General features: G+C 42.8%; 1 long non-coding RNA gene across 1 annotated transcript; it reads left to right on the forward strand.

The window, feature by feature from the left end:
- The first annotated feature begins 15158 nt into the window (after positions 1–15158).
- LOC135363894 (uncharacterized) lies at positions 15159–17508 on the forward strand. Its single transcript, XR_010410213.1, has 2 exons — positions 15159–16013; positions 16465–17508. It is a non-coding gene; the product is annotated as an uncharacterized LOC135363894 (long non-coding RNA).
- The last annotated feature ends 1646 nt before the right edge of the window (positions 17509–19154 follow it).

Below are 19154 nucleotides of genomic sequence, written 5' to 3' on the forward strand. Positions count from 1 at the left end.
TTAATTTCTCTTTCTTCTGTCTTGTTGGTGTATAGGAATGCCACTGATTTCTGTGCATTAATTTTATATCCTGCCACTTTACTGAATTCCTGTATGAGTTCTAGCAGTTTTGGGGTGGAGTCTTTTGGGTTTTCCACATAAAGTATCATATCATCTGCAAAGAGTGAGAATTTGACTTCTTTGCCAATTCGGATGCTTTTTATTTCTTTTTGTTGTCTGATTGCTGTGGCTAGGACTTCTAGTACTATGTTGAATAGCAGTGGTGATAGTGGACATCCCTGCCGTGTTCCTGACCAGATATTTTTCCAAAGAAGACATCCAAATGGCCAACAGACACATGAAAAAGTGCTCAACATCACTCGCCATCAGGGAAATCCAAATCAAAACCTCAATGAGATACCACCTCACACCAATCAGAATGGCTAAAATTAACAAGTCAGGAAATGACAGATTTTGGCGGGGATGCAGAGAAAGGGGAACCCTCCTACACTGTTGGTGGGAATGCAAGCTGGTGTAGCCACTCTGGAAAACAGTATGGAAGTTCCTCAAAAAGTTGAAAATAGAGCTAACATATGACCCAGCAATGCAATACTGGGTATTTACCCCAAAGATACAAATGTAGTGATCCAAAGGGGTACATGCACCCCGGTGTTTATAGCAGCAATGTCCACAATAGCCAAACTATGGGAAGAGCCAAGATGTCCATCGACAGATGAATGGATAAAGAAGATGTGGTATATATATACAATGGAATATTGTGCAGCCATCAAAAGGAATGAAATCTTGCCATTTGCAACAACATGGATGGAACTGGAGGGTATTATGCTGAGTGAAATAAGTCAATCAGAGAAAGACATATATTATATGATCTCACTGATATGAGGAATTCTTAATCTCAGGAAACAAACTGAGGGTTGCTGGAGTGGTGGGGGTGGAAGGGATGGGGTGGCTGGGTGATAGACACTTGGGAGAGTATGTGCTATGGTGAGTGCTGTGAAGTGTGTAAGACTGTTGAATCACAGACTTGTATCTCTGAAACAAATAATACATTATATGTTAGAAGAAGAAGAAGAAGAAGAAGAAGAAGAAGAAGAAGAAGAAGATGATAGTAAGAAGGGAAAAATGAAGGGGGTGAAATCGGAGGGGGAGACAAACCATGAGAGACTATGGACTCTGAGAAACAAATTGAGGGTTCTAGAGGAGAGGGGGTGTGGGGGGATGGGTTAGTCCGGTGATGGGTATTAAAGAGGACAAGTATTGAATGGAGCACTGGGTGTTATACGCAAACAATGAATCATGGTGATTAACATAAATAATAAAATTTTAAAAAAAGATTAATTGACCATAAAAAAAAGTCTAGTTTGTCTGATATAAGTATGGCTACTCTGGCTTTCTTTTGATGTCCATTGGCATGATAAATGGTTCTGCATCCCATCACTTTCAATCTGCATGTATCTTTAGGTCTAAAATGAGTCTCTTGTAGGCAGCATATAGATGGGTCTTGTTTGTTTGGTTTTTTTTTATCCATTCTGATACCCTCTATCTTTTGATTGGAGCATTTAATCCATTTATATTCAGAGTAATTATTGGTAGATATCAATCTAGTGCCATTTTATTACTTGTATTGTCATTGTTTCTGGAGATTTTCTCTGTTCCTCTCTAGTCTTTATTGCTTTTAGTCTTTCTTTCCCACTCAGAGTCCCATTTAATATTTCCTTTTTTTGAGAGAGAGAGAGAGACACCACACAAGTTGGAGGAGGGGTAGAGGAAGAGGAGAAAGAGAATCTCAAGCAGACTCCCCCTGAGCACAGAGCCCTACATGGGCTCTATCTCATGACCTGAGCCAAAATCAAGAGTAGGACACTTAACCAACTGAGGGACCCAAGAACCCCCCACCCTTTTAATATTTCTTGCAGGGCTGCTTTAGTGGTCATGAACTCTTTATTTTTTGTTTATCTGGGAAACTCTTTTTCTCTCCTTCTATTCTGAATGACACCTTTTCTGGATAGAGTATTCTTGGCTGCATATTTTTCCCATTCAACACGTTGAATATATCATGCCACTTTCTTCTTGCCTGTCAAGTTTCTGTGGAGAGATCTGCCACTAGACTTAATTGTCTTCCCAAATAAATTCTTTTGTCTTGCTGCTTGTAGGATTTTTTTCTTTATCTCTATATTTTGCAAATTTAAGTACAATGTCTTGGTGTTGGCCTGCTTTTTTTGATTTTGATGAGAGTTCTCTGTGCCTCCTGGATTTGGATGTCTGTTTCCTTCCCCAGATTAGGGAAGTTTTCAGCTATAATTTCCTCAAGTAAACTTTTTGCCCCTTTTCCCTCTCTTCTTCTGGGATTTCTACCATACAAATGTTATTACACTTTATGGAGTCACTGAGTTCCCTAAGTCTACATTCATGATCTAATATTTTTCTTTCCTCTTCTTTTCAGCTTCATTATTTTCCATAATTTTATCTTCTGTATCACTTATTCATTTCTCTGCTTCTTCTATCCTTGCAGTCATTACATCCAGTCAGTTTCAAATCTCAGTTACTGCATTTTTCATTTTGACCTGACTAGTCTTTGGGTCTTTTATCTCTGCAGTAAGAGACTCCCTGGTATCTTCTATGCTTTTCTCAAGCCCAGCTAGTATCCTTATAATTGTTGCTTTAAATTCTGGATTAGGCATATTACCTTTATATGTTGCAATTTGATCCCTGGCTATGGCCTTTTCTTGTTCTTCCTTTTAGGATGAATTCCTCTGTCTTGGAATTTTTGTCTAGGTCTCTGTCTTCTTTTCTGTGTTAGGAAAGCCTGTTATGTTTCCTGCTCCTGAGAGTAATGGCTTCATGAAGAAGAGGTCATACACTGTCCAGGGCTTGGCGCTTCAGGGAGTGTCTCTGGTGTACGTCGTATGCACTCTGCTGCTGTGTTTTGGCTGTTCTTTCCCTCAGATCAGTCCTTTGCAGAGTTTCTCCTTACCTGCAGTGGGGAGTGTTTTGATCTTGGCCAGAGTGTGGTGAGTTTTAACTGAGTGTGCTCTGTCTGCTATTTCCACTAGTGTTGAACTTTTGCAGCACTCTATGGTCAGTAGACATGCTGCATGTGGGGGGTTTGTGCTGGTCTTCTGGGAGAGGGGTCCACTGCTCTGCCTGTCAGGCACACTTGCCTGGGAAAAGCACCTGCAGAGCACAAGGGGACAGGCTTGATCTAAGAGGTTTAAGCCTTCACTGTGGGTGCTGTTCTGCTCGCTGAAATCCATCTGTGCTGATGGGCAGGGGAGAAAAATGGTGCCAGCCCTCTCCCTCATTCCCAGAGAGGCAAGTTCACGCTGTCTGGGAAGCCCTCCCAGAAGAGCAAACAATCTCCCCTTGTGTGTCCCAGGCATCCCTCAGATCGCTGCCTTCATCCTGTCTGTGTCCAAGCTGTCTGCCTGCCTGGCAGCACAGTGCACCTGTGTTCTATCCCAGGAAGGCTGGCTGAGATTTAAAACTCCAAACTTTAGGGACCTGGCATGGCAGGTCCTCTAGGGGAGGGTTTCACCACACTGGGGTTGGTGCCAGTTTGTCCCAGAGGGCAGCCCTACCAAACTGTGAGGGTGTGGAGTTGGAGTAAAGTGCAGCAAAGAGCCAGTGTCCAAGTTAGCTGCCCTCAGCAGGTGTTTCTGTGCCTATGCTGAGGGGCGGGGGAGAAAAATGGCGCCCATCGGCTCTTTCGACCCCAGAAAGGCAATGCCACCTCTCCCAGATGCACTCCAAGAAAGGGGAACTGTCTGTCCCAGAGTGTCCCAGAGGATCCTCAGACCACACCACCCACTCTAGGCCTCTATCCTCCTCCACAGAAGCACTGCAGCCCCCTCAGGGCTCCACACCAGGCACTCTGTGGACCTGTAAAACTCCAGTCTTTGAGCCCCACTGGTTGTAAAAATTCATGAAAGTAAACCCTTCTCATTTTCCCAAAGGCTTTGGGGAAGTGTTTTCATTGTGCCATCCCCTGTGTGCTTTTCTCTCTCTCTCTATCTCCTACTCTCCCCCATCCTCACCTTTCTCCATGACCAGGGCTCCCTCCCCTCTGCATCACCTACAATCCATTTCTCCCCCAAACCACGTCTCCACACCTCCTACCTTACATTATGTGTCCTCTTCTCTCCCTCTAGTTATGCTGTTTGTTGTCAGTTTCAAATCAATTTCTTGGGTATTCAGAATGATTTGATATTTATCTAGCTGTGTTTGAGGGATGAGGCAAGCCTAGGGTCCTCCTACTACCCCGCCATTTTAGCTCCTCTCTAAAATCTGTTTTTAGAGTCTGACCACCCATCTTATGCTAGAGTTTATCTCAAGAGATGACTTCAGTTGCTTTGATACTTAAGGAATGCTACATCTACAAAGTAGTTTTACTCAAAGTGTGGTCCAAGAGCCAGTGCTGGTCCATCAACTGTTACTGGTCCACAATGAGATATGTATGGAGATTGAGAATAAGTGGGTACAAATTTGTATAGCAATTTGAAATTGCCTTGACATTCAAATGCATGGTCAATGGACTCATTTCATTGATCAGCACATAGGCCAGATCAGAAAGATCAGTTGAACTTGTGATTAAGTCATATATAGTGAGGAGTAGAACCATGTAAGACATGGTATTTTAAGGTTAATTTGCCAACAATAACCCAAAAGTATGTAAAGACAGGATCCTTTCATCTAAAGTTAATTTAAATTTAACTTTACAGGATAGTTGGAACTGGTTACTGACAAAGAATTTAAAAATTTGCAAATAGAGTATCACTAATTCATTTTGAAAAAAGTTAAAAATGAATATCCTATTTTGTCCTTGTTCCCATGAATACATCTTCGTAAGACTGGTTTCTCTATTTTAATTATTATGAAAACACAGAAACAGTTTTGATATACATTTTCTCCTATGAATAACATTGTCATCAATCTAACTTAGATTAGGTATGTTAACAGGCAAGAGACAAACTCACCCATTACATTAACATTAAGTATTGATAAAAAAATAGTTCAGTAAAAGTGTGAATATAGGTGTTTAATATAGGAATGTATCTCGCTAGTAATTTTGTGTTGATGGAAGAATTATAAAAATTATTAGTGTAACAGCAATTTCCTCCATTATTTACCTCTACAGATGTTTTCAATGAACAATTTGTTCAGTTTTTAAAGATTCAATCTGTTTTTCCTATCTTATATTTGTTTTGATATTTATTGAAATATAATTTAATGTTTATTGAACCTAATATAAAAGGGATCATGTATTTTGTATGTCTTTGTTTTTTATGTTTTTTTACTGGTAATTTATTTTTATTGGTTTTACAAAAGTTACCAGTCTCCTGGAAATTTTATAAAATTAGATCATTCACAATAGTTTGAGAAGCATTGCTATATGCTATTCACTTGATTTATCAACCCATCAAAAAAAAAGAGAGATGAATAGCTCCTATGAAACTGAGGAATATAACCCTTATAAGATTTTATCATCTATTATAACAACAACTGCAATTACAACTGCAATTATACCACCCAAGACATTGTACAGCTGAATTATTGCATATGAACTGACTTTGAAGATAGGCTTTAAAATAACCACAAAATTAGACTTATTATGGCAACCATTTTACAATATATATTAACGTTGAATCACTGTGCTATATGATACTGTATTTCAGCTATAAAAAAACCCACCAGTTTTGACATTCACAACAACTTACACCAATCTCATCCACATCATAGAATGTTAGAAGAAGGGATCACTGAAAACATCATCTTTCACATGGTGATGCCTGAGACCACAATAGGCATCCACACCCAGAGAGGTAATGAGGAACTAGAGTGGTCAGGGGGCAGGGGGGTAGGAGCGCATGAAGAGCACCACTCTGGGTCAGTTTCATTTTTGGTACAGTTTTTCTTGCTGACCCCATAACATGGACAAGGCCTGGCAGTTCTAAAATTGGAATAAAGCTATAATTCATTAGCCAGCATTTAGCAATCCTGGAGTGTATCCTGGGACTACAAGACTTGGAGAAGTGGGGGGGGGGGGGGAGCATAGAAGGAAGGAAGTCAATAACAACAAAACCTAGTGTATGATTTTTATTTGTAGAAAAATAAAGGGATAAATACATTCATTTTTAGGAAGCATCTTCAGTAAGATATAATTCACATATAAAATTTACCCATTTAAACTTACAATTTAATGGTTTTTAGCATATTCAGAGTTGTGCAACCATCACCACAATCCAAGTTTAGAACGTTTTAATTCATTCACATTAATATAAATACTAACCATGCAGTACATAGATATACTTATGCATATATATATATTTATATATATATATATAACTACATAAACTCTAAGTCATTATTGAATAAAATAATAAATCACTCAATCTATGGTCACATTAAAAGTTAAAAGTGTCTAATTGAAGGAGCTTAGCCTCTTGCCATTTCTTTGTTTATTGCTCCAGAGAAGAGGTGATTGAGTAGCCCAGGGATGGATGCCCCAGCGTCCCCCTCGGAGGCCGGCCTGAGTAAGCACACTGCTCTTCTCTTGCCCTGATCCCCATCCTGACCATAATTGGCATTGGGCCCTTCTGGGCAGGTTTGGGCCATAGCTGCGCTGTGCAGCCCAAGTCAGTGGTGCTGGTGGTTTTTCAGTGTTGACTCTAGTCTGGTCGAAAGTACCAACACATTTTTGAGGTGGCCACAAAACATCAGATAATGATTTCTCTTCCCACTTATTTAGATTAGGTTCAAATTGGATGTCTACAGAGGAGACGATCCATGTGTTCCCCCCTTTCTTTTCCTCTATTTCAGATCCTTAGTTCCTTGACCTACTTCTGGCTTCCAAACAGTTTGTCCCTCTGGTCTGCCCCTCCTCACAGTTTTCATCCTTTACTTGGACTCTAGGAAATCTGATTGCCACTCTTGGATGGATATCTGGGATAACTGTTTTTGATGAACTGTTATTTTAGTGGCTAGACATTCAGCCCACTAAGTATTTCCTTAAATGCAAATAACACATTCTTTTCCAGGTGCACCACTCCAGAGCATCCCAACCACAAACCACAGCCCCATGTAGAATGTTTCACGATTAAAAAAATAGATGTGTTCATCTGGGAAGAGGGAAGAAAAAGAGAATGTTATTTTACTGGAAAACTCAAATGATTTAAAAACAAATCTAGGGAAAATACAGCTCCCCAATGTAAACTTGACTGTGAAAGGCAAACATCATAAAAATGTGGTCTCTGTTTCAGTTGTTCTGGAAACAAACTTGCATTTAGGGTTCGAGGAGTTCCTCTAAGCATTGACAGAATTAAGCGATGAATCTTGTGTTTGAAGGATTATATAGTACCTTCCTTCCTTTCTCAAGCAATCTTATTAACTTGTGGAGGTTCGAAGGCTGTAATTTTGGTTCTGATAAACAGTTAGACAGTGGTTTTACCAATATGTATTTAAGTAATTCAAAACTCAACAACATTAGACAAAAACCATACTGATTTACTGAAGAACAAATGGTCCAGGGCACCTGGATGACTCAGTTGGTTAAGTGTCTGCCTTCAGCTCAGGTCATGATCCCAGGGTCCTGGGATTGAGCCCCACAGCTGGCTCCCTGCTCAGCGGGCTTCTCCCTCGGCCCCTCCCTGCTGCTCATGCATGCCTCTGTGCTCTCTCCCTCTCTCTTGCAAAGATAAATAAATAAAATCTTAAAAAAATAAAAATTAAAAAATAAAAACAAATGGTCCGTGTGAAGAATTTTAATTACACAAAATCGCAAACTAATCAGAGCTCTTCAATATTTTCTGAGTATTCACCATATGCCAGCACTGGGTCAGGAACACCATGGGCCTTCACTCATAGGGTGGGTACATGTCCCAGAGTGGAGGCAATCAATGAGCAATGATAATAAAGCCTAAGAATACTCTTCTGGGTGAAGAGCATGGTTCTAGGGGAGTTTGGGGCAGGAGCACTGCCACAGGGAGTAACATTCATGCACAGGCTTCCTAGGAGTCGCATGATTTTAGCCTCACCATTTAATGCCTGGATCCGCAGACACTAAACCGAACACAAACTTACTCTTCTGTTCCACTCAAATTAGAAGCAGTTTCCCAAACCCAGGAAACCACCAAAGTAGAAATGCTTGCCTCAGTGCATTTAAAAGGAGTTTTTCAACAATAAAGGATGTCAATTGCCTATCTTCTAAACAGAAGCAAACTGGCAATCTTTTTCATTTTTCTTTTTCCTCTAGGATGCTGGTGTCTGTTTCTCTTCTGTTTCCTAAGGTTTTCATTAGAAAAAGTACAATATATACCACTTCTCTATGATTAAAACATATTGCCTTCTGTGAATGATGAATTCAGACAAGTATCTGTCTTTTATTTTCCATCATAGTTGGTCATAAATCCTGCAACCTGGAAGTGGTAATGTTCTTTGGCTTCATGTAATTGTGCTGGCTGGGGCTCTGGATGTTCATGTCTCCATTTTTATTGTGTTGGGAAGTCAGACAACTCTTCCAAGTTGCTGATGGAGATGTTGGCAGTGGCCCAGCTCTCTAGGGTGATGATATTAGGATTGCTTTCTCTAAGGGATTTCTTTCCTCTGCCCAGCGATTTCTCTTATCATTCTGTGTCCATCCTTTGGAAGACCGTGAAGAAAGGAAAACTATTTCCCCGTTTTACAACTTAATGGAGGGTGGGGGAGGGATGGGCATGTTGAGCTGTAAAGCTTAAAAGAAAATAAGTGAGTCACCTTAAATGCACAGACATTAATTCAACCACCCCTCCCTCCCTCCCTCCCTCCTTCCTTCCTCCATTTCACATGCATTTATTAAATACCTTACATGCTTTGCACTCTACTGGGTGTCACCAAAGTCCTAACGGAGTTTCGTGGTCTGGCATGGAAAAGATGACTCTAATAGGAAATTTGGGGAAGAGTGTCAGCTTTGGCAGTGTGTGTGTTGGGGTTACATTAGCTGCTGTAACAATAGACTTTTAAAAATGGCTTCATACAATAGAGGTTTCTTTCTTACTCAGATAATAATCCAAAGCAGATGGTCTTTATCTGTGGGATAAAGGACTCAAGTTTCTATCTAGGTCTTCAGAATCATTTTTGGCCCTCAGAGACAGTGAAGAAGACACATTCACTTCTTAGAAACCCACCTTCTACTCAGCTTCCATTGGTGAAAACTTGTCTCATGACCCCAGCAAGATGCAAAGGAGACTGGGAAGCACAGTCCCCGCTGAGCAGCTGCATTTCCATTGGATGGAAGGAAGCAAAAAGGTGAGTGGACAGTTAACCAGGGGGAGAATGTGAATGAATTCTTTTTTTGAACAATTAATCTTCAATGATAATGGAACACTTAGTAGGAAAAGTCTGGTGGGTATCATTTCTAGCATAAACTAGAAAAAGGACAAGGAGATCTGAGGATCTGGAAGCTGGGATACAAGCAGGTCCAAGCTCCCATTTCTCAAGTAAGAAAGCATGATAGCGTTTCTGCCACTTCCCATGGAAGAAGGGGAAGGTTTCATTTTCAAAGCTGCCATCCCAGTGTGATTTGGCTCATTTTCTTTTCTTTCTTTCTTTCTTTTTTTTTTTTCTTGAAGGGATCATAAAAATTAAATCTAAAACGAATGCTATTCTTCAGAAAGTAGATTCGGTTGCCCTTTGAGATTCCTAATTTCCCAAGCTCCCGTTAATGGGTGCCATCTTGCAGTCGGGGAAATGAGCCACTACCTTTGGAAGTCAGGTTTGTTAGCTTTTTTGCCTGAATCCCCTCCATTTTCCTCACAGCCTCAGTGAGCACAGTTTCTTTTCCTCCTAATGTGGTGGGGGATAAAATGAAAGGAAATTTTCCTTAATTCAATAGTGACACTTGCCAGTTGTGAAGCACTTTGAAATACAAACTAATTAATAAACACAACTCTCTCCTAGAGCAGGAAAGATTGCCATTCTCATTTGTCACAGCTGAGAAGGCTGCAGTTAACACAGTTGGCCCCAGGCTGTGTACCTCGTCTGCCGAAGAACTTGGCGCCACCGGGCTCGCGTCTCTCAGGATGGCGTGGGGCCTCTCTAGAGAAGAATCAGTTTGTATACGGTTGTAGCCAACAGTGACTTCCTCGATGGCGCCACACTGCCCCTGGCACCAGCTATGCACTTAGTAATGTTCTTGTCACAGACTGGGAGGGACCCATTAGAGAGAATAAAGAATAAGTGACTCCCTGGATGGCTACCTCATGGACACTTTTAGATATGGAGCAATCTGTTGCTTCATCAGCACTGTTGCTAAACTGAGAATCAGAAAGGTGAGCAGTATCTGTTTCGACCTTCATGGTACTAAGGCCTTGGGGCCAACATTATTATTGTTGTTGCACAGTTACAGAAATTGAGACCCAGAGATCACTGCCTTCCCAGTGGTGGCTCATTGGCAGGACTTTCATCCTGATGTCACTCTCCTGTCTTGGTCCATCAGATGTAATATGCCTCACAGACAGCATTGCAACTGTTTCAGTAAGAAAACAGCTGTCCTAAGGGATGTTCCGTGTGAAGGTTTGCCTTGAGCACATCTTTGGTGATGGAATACTTGGTTCTGCATTGTATCACAGATGCACGCTCACAAACTGGCTCCCGTGGCAATGGACTCTATAACCAACCTGTGAGGCCCAACACGCTTTGGCCGCACCCACAGTTAAGACATTTCTATTCCGAAGACTATATTATAGTTTGAGGTATAGGGCCTGTCATTACAAACTGTTGGCTGTCACATATAAAGGAATACCTAGGACAGGACGTAGATCTTTCTAGAATCTTTGTGTATCCCTTCTTGAAGAAGTGCATGCTACTTATATACATGAGAGAATTAATAGTCATGAATAAACCGAATCAGGACACTTTGGGTTCAGTTTTATTTGTGACCACAGTGAGAGCTGATGCTATAAAACTGCACTGTGCAATATGAGAGCCATTAGCTCTCACATGTGGCTACTATGAATTGAAATGTGCTCTAAGTGTAAAATACATACTGGATTTTGAAATCTTCATGTGAAAACAAGATCGCAAAATATCTCATTTTTATATTAATTATATGTTGAAATGATACCATTTCTGGATATATTGGGTTAAACATGACATGGTATTAAAATTAACTTCACCTGTTCCTTTTTACTTTGTAGTATGATTACCGGAAAATTTTAAAATTCCGTATGTGGATCGCCACTTTCTACTGGAAAGTGATCTTATAGAACTCTAGTTTTATAAGAATCTTCTAACTATGAAAGCTTATTCAACCTCCGAGTCCCTCAAACCACCAGAAGCCTCGGCTGTTAGCAACAGCTTCCTTTAAAATCAACAGGAAGACATCAGTGTTCAAGCAAAAGAAATGTTTCCTGGCTTCTGAATTTGTCTTCCTTATTTTATTTTCTAATATTAGAAAAGATTTGAAAGAGGGGCGCCTGGGTGGCTCAGTCGTTAAGCGTCTGCCTTCAGCTCAGGTCATGATCCCAGGGTCCTGGGATCGAGTCCCGCATCGGGCTCCCTGCTAGGCGGGGAGCCTGCTTCTCTCCCTCTGCCTCTGCCTCTCTCTCTGACTTTCATGAATAAATAAATAAATAAGATTTAAAAAAAAAGAAGAAAAGATTTGAAAGAAAATACTTGTCATATCTTCCTCCCTTGGCTAACTCTTACACGCGCTTCAAGACGCTCCATGTCCTGGACTCTTGGAAGCCATCCCTCTCCACTGCAGTGGCCTGAAACTGAGCTGGGTGCTTCTGTTCTGTGCCTGCCAGAGCCTGACTGTCACCACTTGCTTGTTCCTTTACCCCATTTTCTATCAATTCCTTATGGTCAGAGATTATCCTTCATTTTTGTATTTCCAGTATCTAACACAGTGCCAGGGAACATTACACAATGTCTGTTGACTAATTCCTTAATTGAAGAATGAATGAGCACAAATAATTCTTTAGTTGGAATTGTTATTTCAGAATTACTAATAATAAGAGCTGACATTTGATTGACACTTCACGGAAGTTTCATTAGTTAATCTTCACAAAAGTATTTGGGGGAAAATCCTTCCTCACTAGAAACATTACATTTTAGTAACCACAGTTCTTCATAATGATTCCCCCAGCCAGTCAGGAGTACCCTGAAAACTATATTGATGAATATAGATTGCTGTGTGAAAATGATAAAGTAACAATTTATTTGTATTTGTATGTCATAAACCAACTAAGATGATGGCAGAGAGGATATTAGCAATATACATGACGTGTTCCTTGGGGATGGAGAAGGTGCCTACAGAAAAAGTCATCTGTTGTGTTTGGGGTGCCATATAATTTAAAAGTTAATGAGGGGGCGCCTGCGTGGCTCAGTTGTTTAAGCATGACTTAGGCTCAGGTCATGATCTCAGGGTCATGAGATCAAGTCCCACATCAGGCTCCAAGCCCAGGGTGGAGCCTGCTTGAGATTCTCTCTCTCCCTCTGCCCCACCCCTCACCACTCACATGTGCACTCTCTCTCTCTAAAAAAAAAAAAGTTAATGGGGAGTGCTCTAATATTTATTCTGGCACAAAAAGCATAAACTGGACTGTTTGGGACAAATCAGGATATATGTTCACCCTAGTTATATTAAGTAAGAACCATTTGTCAAGCTAAGTGGCCTATGATACAGAAAGGATGGATGGGCTCTCCCCAGGTTGATGGGATGGAAGAGACCCTCATTGTGAATGGAAGACCTGAGACGAGACTGGCAGACTCCCAACTATGTCTCCGGATGGCCCGACTATGCCCTACTGAGTGGAGGAAACTTTTCAGCTGGTCCCTGCAGATGGAGCCAACTTCATGCACTCTGTGGGCAGAGGTCCGATCACCTGCTCATCAGCTCACAAACCCAGAATGCTGCTTGGAAGGACCCATTCGGTCAGTTGTAGGGAGATGGCTTCTTTGACCAATGCCAACCGAGCTAACACCTTCCTCTTGCTTCCGTGCTCTTCATCAAAGTGGTTGGGAACTCCAGTGGAGGGGCTATAGCTCTGCAGCTCATTGATGCCACATGCCTTTGTCATTGTTTCTAGTGTGTTCCTACTAGCCTTGGAGAAAAATGAAAAGCTACATTATCTCGATAAGAGCTTTTGATGAAAACCACTGCATATACTCTTATTTGTTTGAGAGATGAGGAAACAGTCGTAGAGATACGAAGACATCTGCCAGTAGTGCGAACCAGTGAGGAGATGTCTGAATCCCAGTCTGGGGCACTTCCCACTGCAACTCACGGTTTCATGGAAACACCCCACATGAAGACTGCCCTGCCTTCGTTTAACTTGCAGATGAGCTTGAAATTTGCAAGAGACAAAAACCTGACATTGGCTCTTCCTCTGCTGCAGGTATGGTCACCTCGGGCCATTTTTTTGGCCAGTTCTCTTTGAGTCAATGGGACTCTGTGCACCTGACTACTACAGCAAATCTCACAGATGCCTGTGTTGCTCCAGAGCTCCATGGACGCCGACTGGCATTATTTAAGTGTTCATTCAAAATCTCCTTTAGGGTGACTTCTGTGCACCTGAAGGGCCCGTTCAAGAAGCCCAGCAAATGGCTGAAGACAGATTTTTCAGCCAGAGGAAAGAATTATTACCTTACCATCAGTCTAATGAAAACAGAGGTGAAATACCAACCTGCACCAGATAAACAGCACGCCAAGCCATCCATCACGCTCAGCCGCACTGAGCAGAACAGCCTAACTGATTCCACCCGACTTTCCTGCTTCACAGCATCGGAGAGCTGGGACCTTTTCCCACAAGTCCCTGTCAGATAAAGACCTGGACGGGAATCCTTTAGGTCATTCCCTCTCCCAATCTAAATGTTCTTTTCTCGATAGCCACAGACAGCAGTAGCTTCTTAGTGCCCCACTTCTCACTTGCATGCTCCAAGCTGGTGTTCCCGTCCAGCACCCGTTTTCTACCACTGGCTCCACTCAGCACCTCCAGAGGCAACTTTCTTTCTCAGGGCCAACCAGCCAATCATTAGCATAACCCATCATTCAATCTCAGTGCCTGCCCACTATCTAGCAGGCCCTGTGGGTATAGAGATGCAAGGCCCTGTCTTCTAGGAGCTCAGAGTCTAGGGGAGAAGATAGAAATCTTGCACATGTACAGACATTCTTTTACTTCTTGCATATATCATCACTCATTTTGCCTTAACAACATCCTGTGAAGTAGAGGAGGCTCTAGTAAATTCACCTTCAAGAAGAGGAAGCTATGACTTCAATACACGGAGTCACCCAAAGTCATAGATGGAAGCAACTTAGAGCTCTGAATATTTTTTGAATATGTAATTAGACTTCAGTCTACCAACCCCAGCTCAGTGATTTCCCTTCACTATATGAGACTTGTTTGATTCTCTTTCAGATTGCCCCTTTTCTTCTAGAAATCTAAAAATCAAGTCTTTTGTAGCATATACTAAGTCAGCCCCCATGGGAGGCCCTCCACCCAACCGTTACTCCTTATCATCCCCCTGCCCCGAAGTTAGTGCTTTGATAGTCTTAAGGAATCTTCAGAATTGCCAACTTGCGTCCTTAAATTGGGTAGCAGCTCCTGGGTGTGGCTCCTCCTAAACCTATAGCCTGAGGTAAGTATAAAAAATAAGGGTCCTGGTTCAAGATGCAGCTCTATTTTGTTCAGGATTCTCATCCCATGGGATCCTGAGCTTTCACTGTGCCCAAAGATCTGGGTCTCCTAGCAGAGCGATTCTGGCAGGAAAAGCATCATGCCTCCTGGTGACCGCACAGTAAGCTGATGGAACCAGGTGGTGGTGAATCATTTACATCAGCCAAACAGAAAGAACCCAGTGAAAACGGGATCGGCATTGTAATCAGTAACAGCCACTCATCACTCCCTTACCCAGGGCAGCACGGCAGAGAATTTCTGGATGGCAACAGAATATATAATCCATCCTTAATATGTGGTTCCTCGATTCTTCTATTGCATATGGCTTGCATCCAAAAATTCGTTTTGCGAGCATTCCAATGTTTGCATGCTAAATGCCACCAAGTCAAACTTAAATGTCGATTTTTCACTTTCTGAGTCTGTTTATTAGAAGCATAATGCATGTTTATAAGAAAAATTTCAACAGATATTTAAATGTATAATAAATTAAAAATCATCAACTTGTTTAAATACAACGGTATGTTTTTGGCTGGCAGGGCCAAGGAAGGCCAGAAAGCCAATTTTCTAGTTCCTAACTCAGCATCACTCACAAATATTTGGCCTTGTAAAAGAGATGTGACACCCTAATGAACCAAATCCTTACCTATGCCTTTACCTTTCAGAAGAAAAAATCCTTATGACCTTCACTGGCGGGATAATCACAGACCCACAACCAGGAAGTAAAATCCTTAAAGCAGGGACTATATTTATAAACCTCTTTGGGTTTTGCAAGCCGAGAGACACTTGAGAGGGACTGCTCTGAATGCCTGGCTCTATCTTTGCGATGGTGAATAAAAGAAGCAATGTACGCTTTGTTAACGATGGTCTTGTGAGGAACATGTTTAAAGCGCTCTAGCATGTTGTAAAATCATGTCTGTTGATCTCTGAAATAAGGAATCGTAACAGAAACAAAATTTAATATGAAATACATCAGTGGACTGCTGATGATTCATATAACACATGCACTAAGCGTATGTTAGCTTGTTTAATACCTGCAGCAATTCCACGATGTGTTAATAACTCCAGTGGACAAATGAAGAAACGGGATTAAGACTCTACATCTAGTCAGGGCAAAGCTACTCCTCGGACCCAGGTCTCTCAGAGATGGTCATACTCTCTAGCTAACTCACAAGAAACTGATGAATATGTGAAAAAATGTTGACTATCTGTAGCGGAGGATATCCCTTTCCAGGGAACAGAAATACCCTTTCTCCTATCCTCAACAACTCTTCCCTGGTATCACAGGATCTGAGAAGCTGTCATTATTTAGAAATCTGCAGAGCGAGACTGAATAGTATCAGAAGACGCTCCACGCAGACCATGGTAAGGACAGATGACACGTCAAGTCCCACGCACACACGCGGATGCACACACACATACATGCACGCGCACACAATCTCTGATGACTGGAGTGACTCCCCTCGTGTCTGGTGCACCTCTTCCAAGGGCACCCTCTTTAGCTTGGGTCGTGCTGTATTCCCAGACCGGGTAGGTTTTGCAAACGAATTTCTTAGTATGCTAATGAGTATGACTTAAAAAACAAAAGGTGGGGGTGGTGATGAAGTTTCTTGGTTTTAAAAACAAATGTTTGAGAGAAATGCAAACGTAAAACAAAGGGAAAAGGGCATTTGACCAGCTACCAAAGATTGTCTCAAACTGACTTGAGAAACTTCTTGCAGGACTTGGGCTCCTCGGGACACTGGGCTATCTTTCTCCTTTTTCCTCTGAACACTCTTCCCAAAAGGTAATGAAACATTGTGTCTCCTTCAATTAGATGCATTTATTTAAGTAGCTGAATGCTTGGCGGCAGCCTCTTGTCCTCTTCCAAGTCTCTCGGAGCCGTCTCGCCTTCCCTCCTCAAGTGCATCTATCATCCATTGATGTCCGTTGCCTCCTCACACTGACACGTAGTAGATGCTCACACTTTGGAGCAATAAGTTCATTTTACTGGAACCGTATCTGAACATATTAGCATCTCACCCACTGTGGCTGTTCCATAAAATGCCAAATGATAAGAAGAGCTGGGATTTGGGACTTTTCTTCTGCGGTTGTGAAACTTGGAAGCAATCCAGCTGTCAAGTCAAAGACAAACTTCACCTGTGCTCGTTCAGATCCATCACGCCTGCGAAACGGGAAGATAAGGTTACACCCAGTGAGGTGCTGAAACATGGGAAATCGAACCAACCCAAGGGCCGCTTTAATTAAAGCAGAGCTCGGCCGAGCGAGGCTTATCAGCAAGGGACCTGAGACTCCCCCAATGTGTGCAGCTCAGGATCAAACCCAGTCAGCCCTCACCCGTGGCTGAGAGGCACCAGAAGCCCCGTGTGAAGCACAACCTGAACTTGGCTGGCACCGGCCCAAACGCCTGCAACGGACTTTGATCATGTAGCCGTAAATGCCACAGGATTTCGGGCCAAACTGAAGCTCAGCGACTCTCATGAGCAATGACAAAAAGTGGAGATCAGAGAAAAGTAAGAAAGGGCCGAAACTTCAATCACATGCCAAGGACATAACGTTGTGTCGAGAAGCGGTCAACGCCTCCCAAACTGTGCCTGAGCCTCGGGACAGAACAGAAGCATCCAGATCTCCCTCATGGATATTTTGTCTTTTCACATTTCACATGGTCTTGTTATGAAGTTCTTGAGCACCTGTAAATAGCTTTTCCTATAGTACGATTTCTTCCTCTTGGGCATTTATACTCTCCCTGCCAGAGAATTCTGATGTGGTCTAGATTCTGGACAAACACGATTTGTTTCTCTCTGGTGTGACGGAGCTGAAACCGAGCCCTGCGGTGGGAAGGCTGTTCTCATGGCAAGAGTGCCGACTTTGAAAAAGACAGGATGTACATTCAGCCCTGATTTCTGTGTGCCTTTGGCTCAGGAGGCTCCGGGCGTGGGGTCCAAATGGCTGGCAACCGAGGGTAAGGGAAGGAAGGCCGGTGCACAGTGCGTGCAGGCGGAGCACGGGGGGTGGCTGGAGCCCCCCGGTGCGCTGAGTGACGAGCCGCGCCGCGGGCTGGGCCAGGGGTCCTGCTCGGCCGGGACCCGTGTGACCCCCACAGCTTAGGACCTCTGGAGTCTGTGGCTGTGGAGAGGGATTTCAAAAAAGAACTTTCTTCCGCTTGCGTTCCTTTTCCGGCAGGTCTAACACTCCTTCCCTGGGCTCAGAGTCACTGTGTGTTTCATTCGCTACGGTGCTGTCACCTGTAAAATAGTTACGTTCATTGCTAATTTTACCAGTGGTAGCCAAGAACAAGGCCCACAAAGAATTGGGTCAAAACAACAAGACCACCACAACTATTGTCTGCATCATTATCCCGCGATCATCATGCGGCTCCTCTGCCTTCCCCTGCGAAGGTCGATTCTACAACACAAATCTTGGGTAACTGAAGTCACCACTTTCCTGTTCTTTCAGCTCCAGGCATAAAGCTCCAGCAGAAACACGAGGCGGGGGGCGCCTGGGTGGCTCAGTTGGTTAAGCAGCTGCCTTCGGCTCAGGTCATGATCCCAGGGTCCTGGGATCGAGTCCCGCATCAGGCTCCCTGTTCAGCCGGGAGCCTGCTTCTCCCTCTTCCTCTGCCTCTCCCCCTGCTTGTGAAGTCTCTCTTTCTCTGTCAAATAAATAAATAAAATCTTTAAAAAAAAAAAAAAAGAAAAGAAACACGAGGCGGGGTCATATGCTCCTTGTGTCACGTATGGTCCTTCTGCAGGTTGCTCCAGACCCGCCGGGGGGTGCTAGCCTTGGTATCGTCTTACTCAACCAGCTTATGATAGCTGAGCTTTGTTCCATGTTGAATTATTAGCATTGTTTGAAGTCATTGAAATTGTCATTTAAAATAGTCTTTAAAGCAGAAAAGGACATAGGCTTGTCTCTCTGGGTCTCCCAGTCCAAAGTGCTTATATTATTAAGTAATAACAAGAACAAACAACAGTCCTATACCCATGTATTGAAGTGCATGATTAATGTCCTTCCCTCACCATCCTCGTCCTCATGCTCTGACCTCATGTTTCACTTCTCCTCGCTCTCTGTGTTCCAGCCCCCTGCCCTCTGACTGCTCTTGGGGCACATGAGTCTTGGCCTTTGCACCTACTTCTTCAGTCTGCCTGTTCTTTCCCAGTATGTGCACAACTCACGCCCTCACCTCTCCCAGGTCTTGTTTCAAATGTCACTGTCATAGGGACGCCTTCCCTGGCCACTCCACCTAAAGCTCCTCCTGCACCAGACACTTTCCATCTTTCTTTCCTGCCTTTTTTTTTCTCTTAAGCGTTTATGCTAGCCTATAAATATATACATTCTATACGTTTTATTTTTAGCTAGTTTTAGTGTGTGTTTCTCCAAGCAGAATAGAAAAACAGAGAGCAGAGGGGTTTTGCTTGTTTTCCCTGTTGCGTTAGGGCCTGGCACATGGTGTTTAATAGGGAGGTTTGAATGAATGGATACATGATTTGGGGCCAGGCTCTGTGC

This window comes from Mirounga angustirostris, unplaced genomic scaffold, assembly GCF_029215605.1.
Source record: "Mirounga angustirostris isolate CCGP_5_RB_7025 unplaced genomic scaffold, mMirAng1.0.hap1 SCAF_3, whole genome shotgun sequence".
NCBI lineage: Eukaryota > Metazoa > Chordata > Mammalia > Carnivora > Phocidae > Mirounga > Mirounga angustirostris.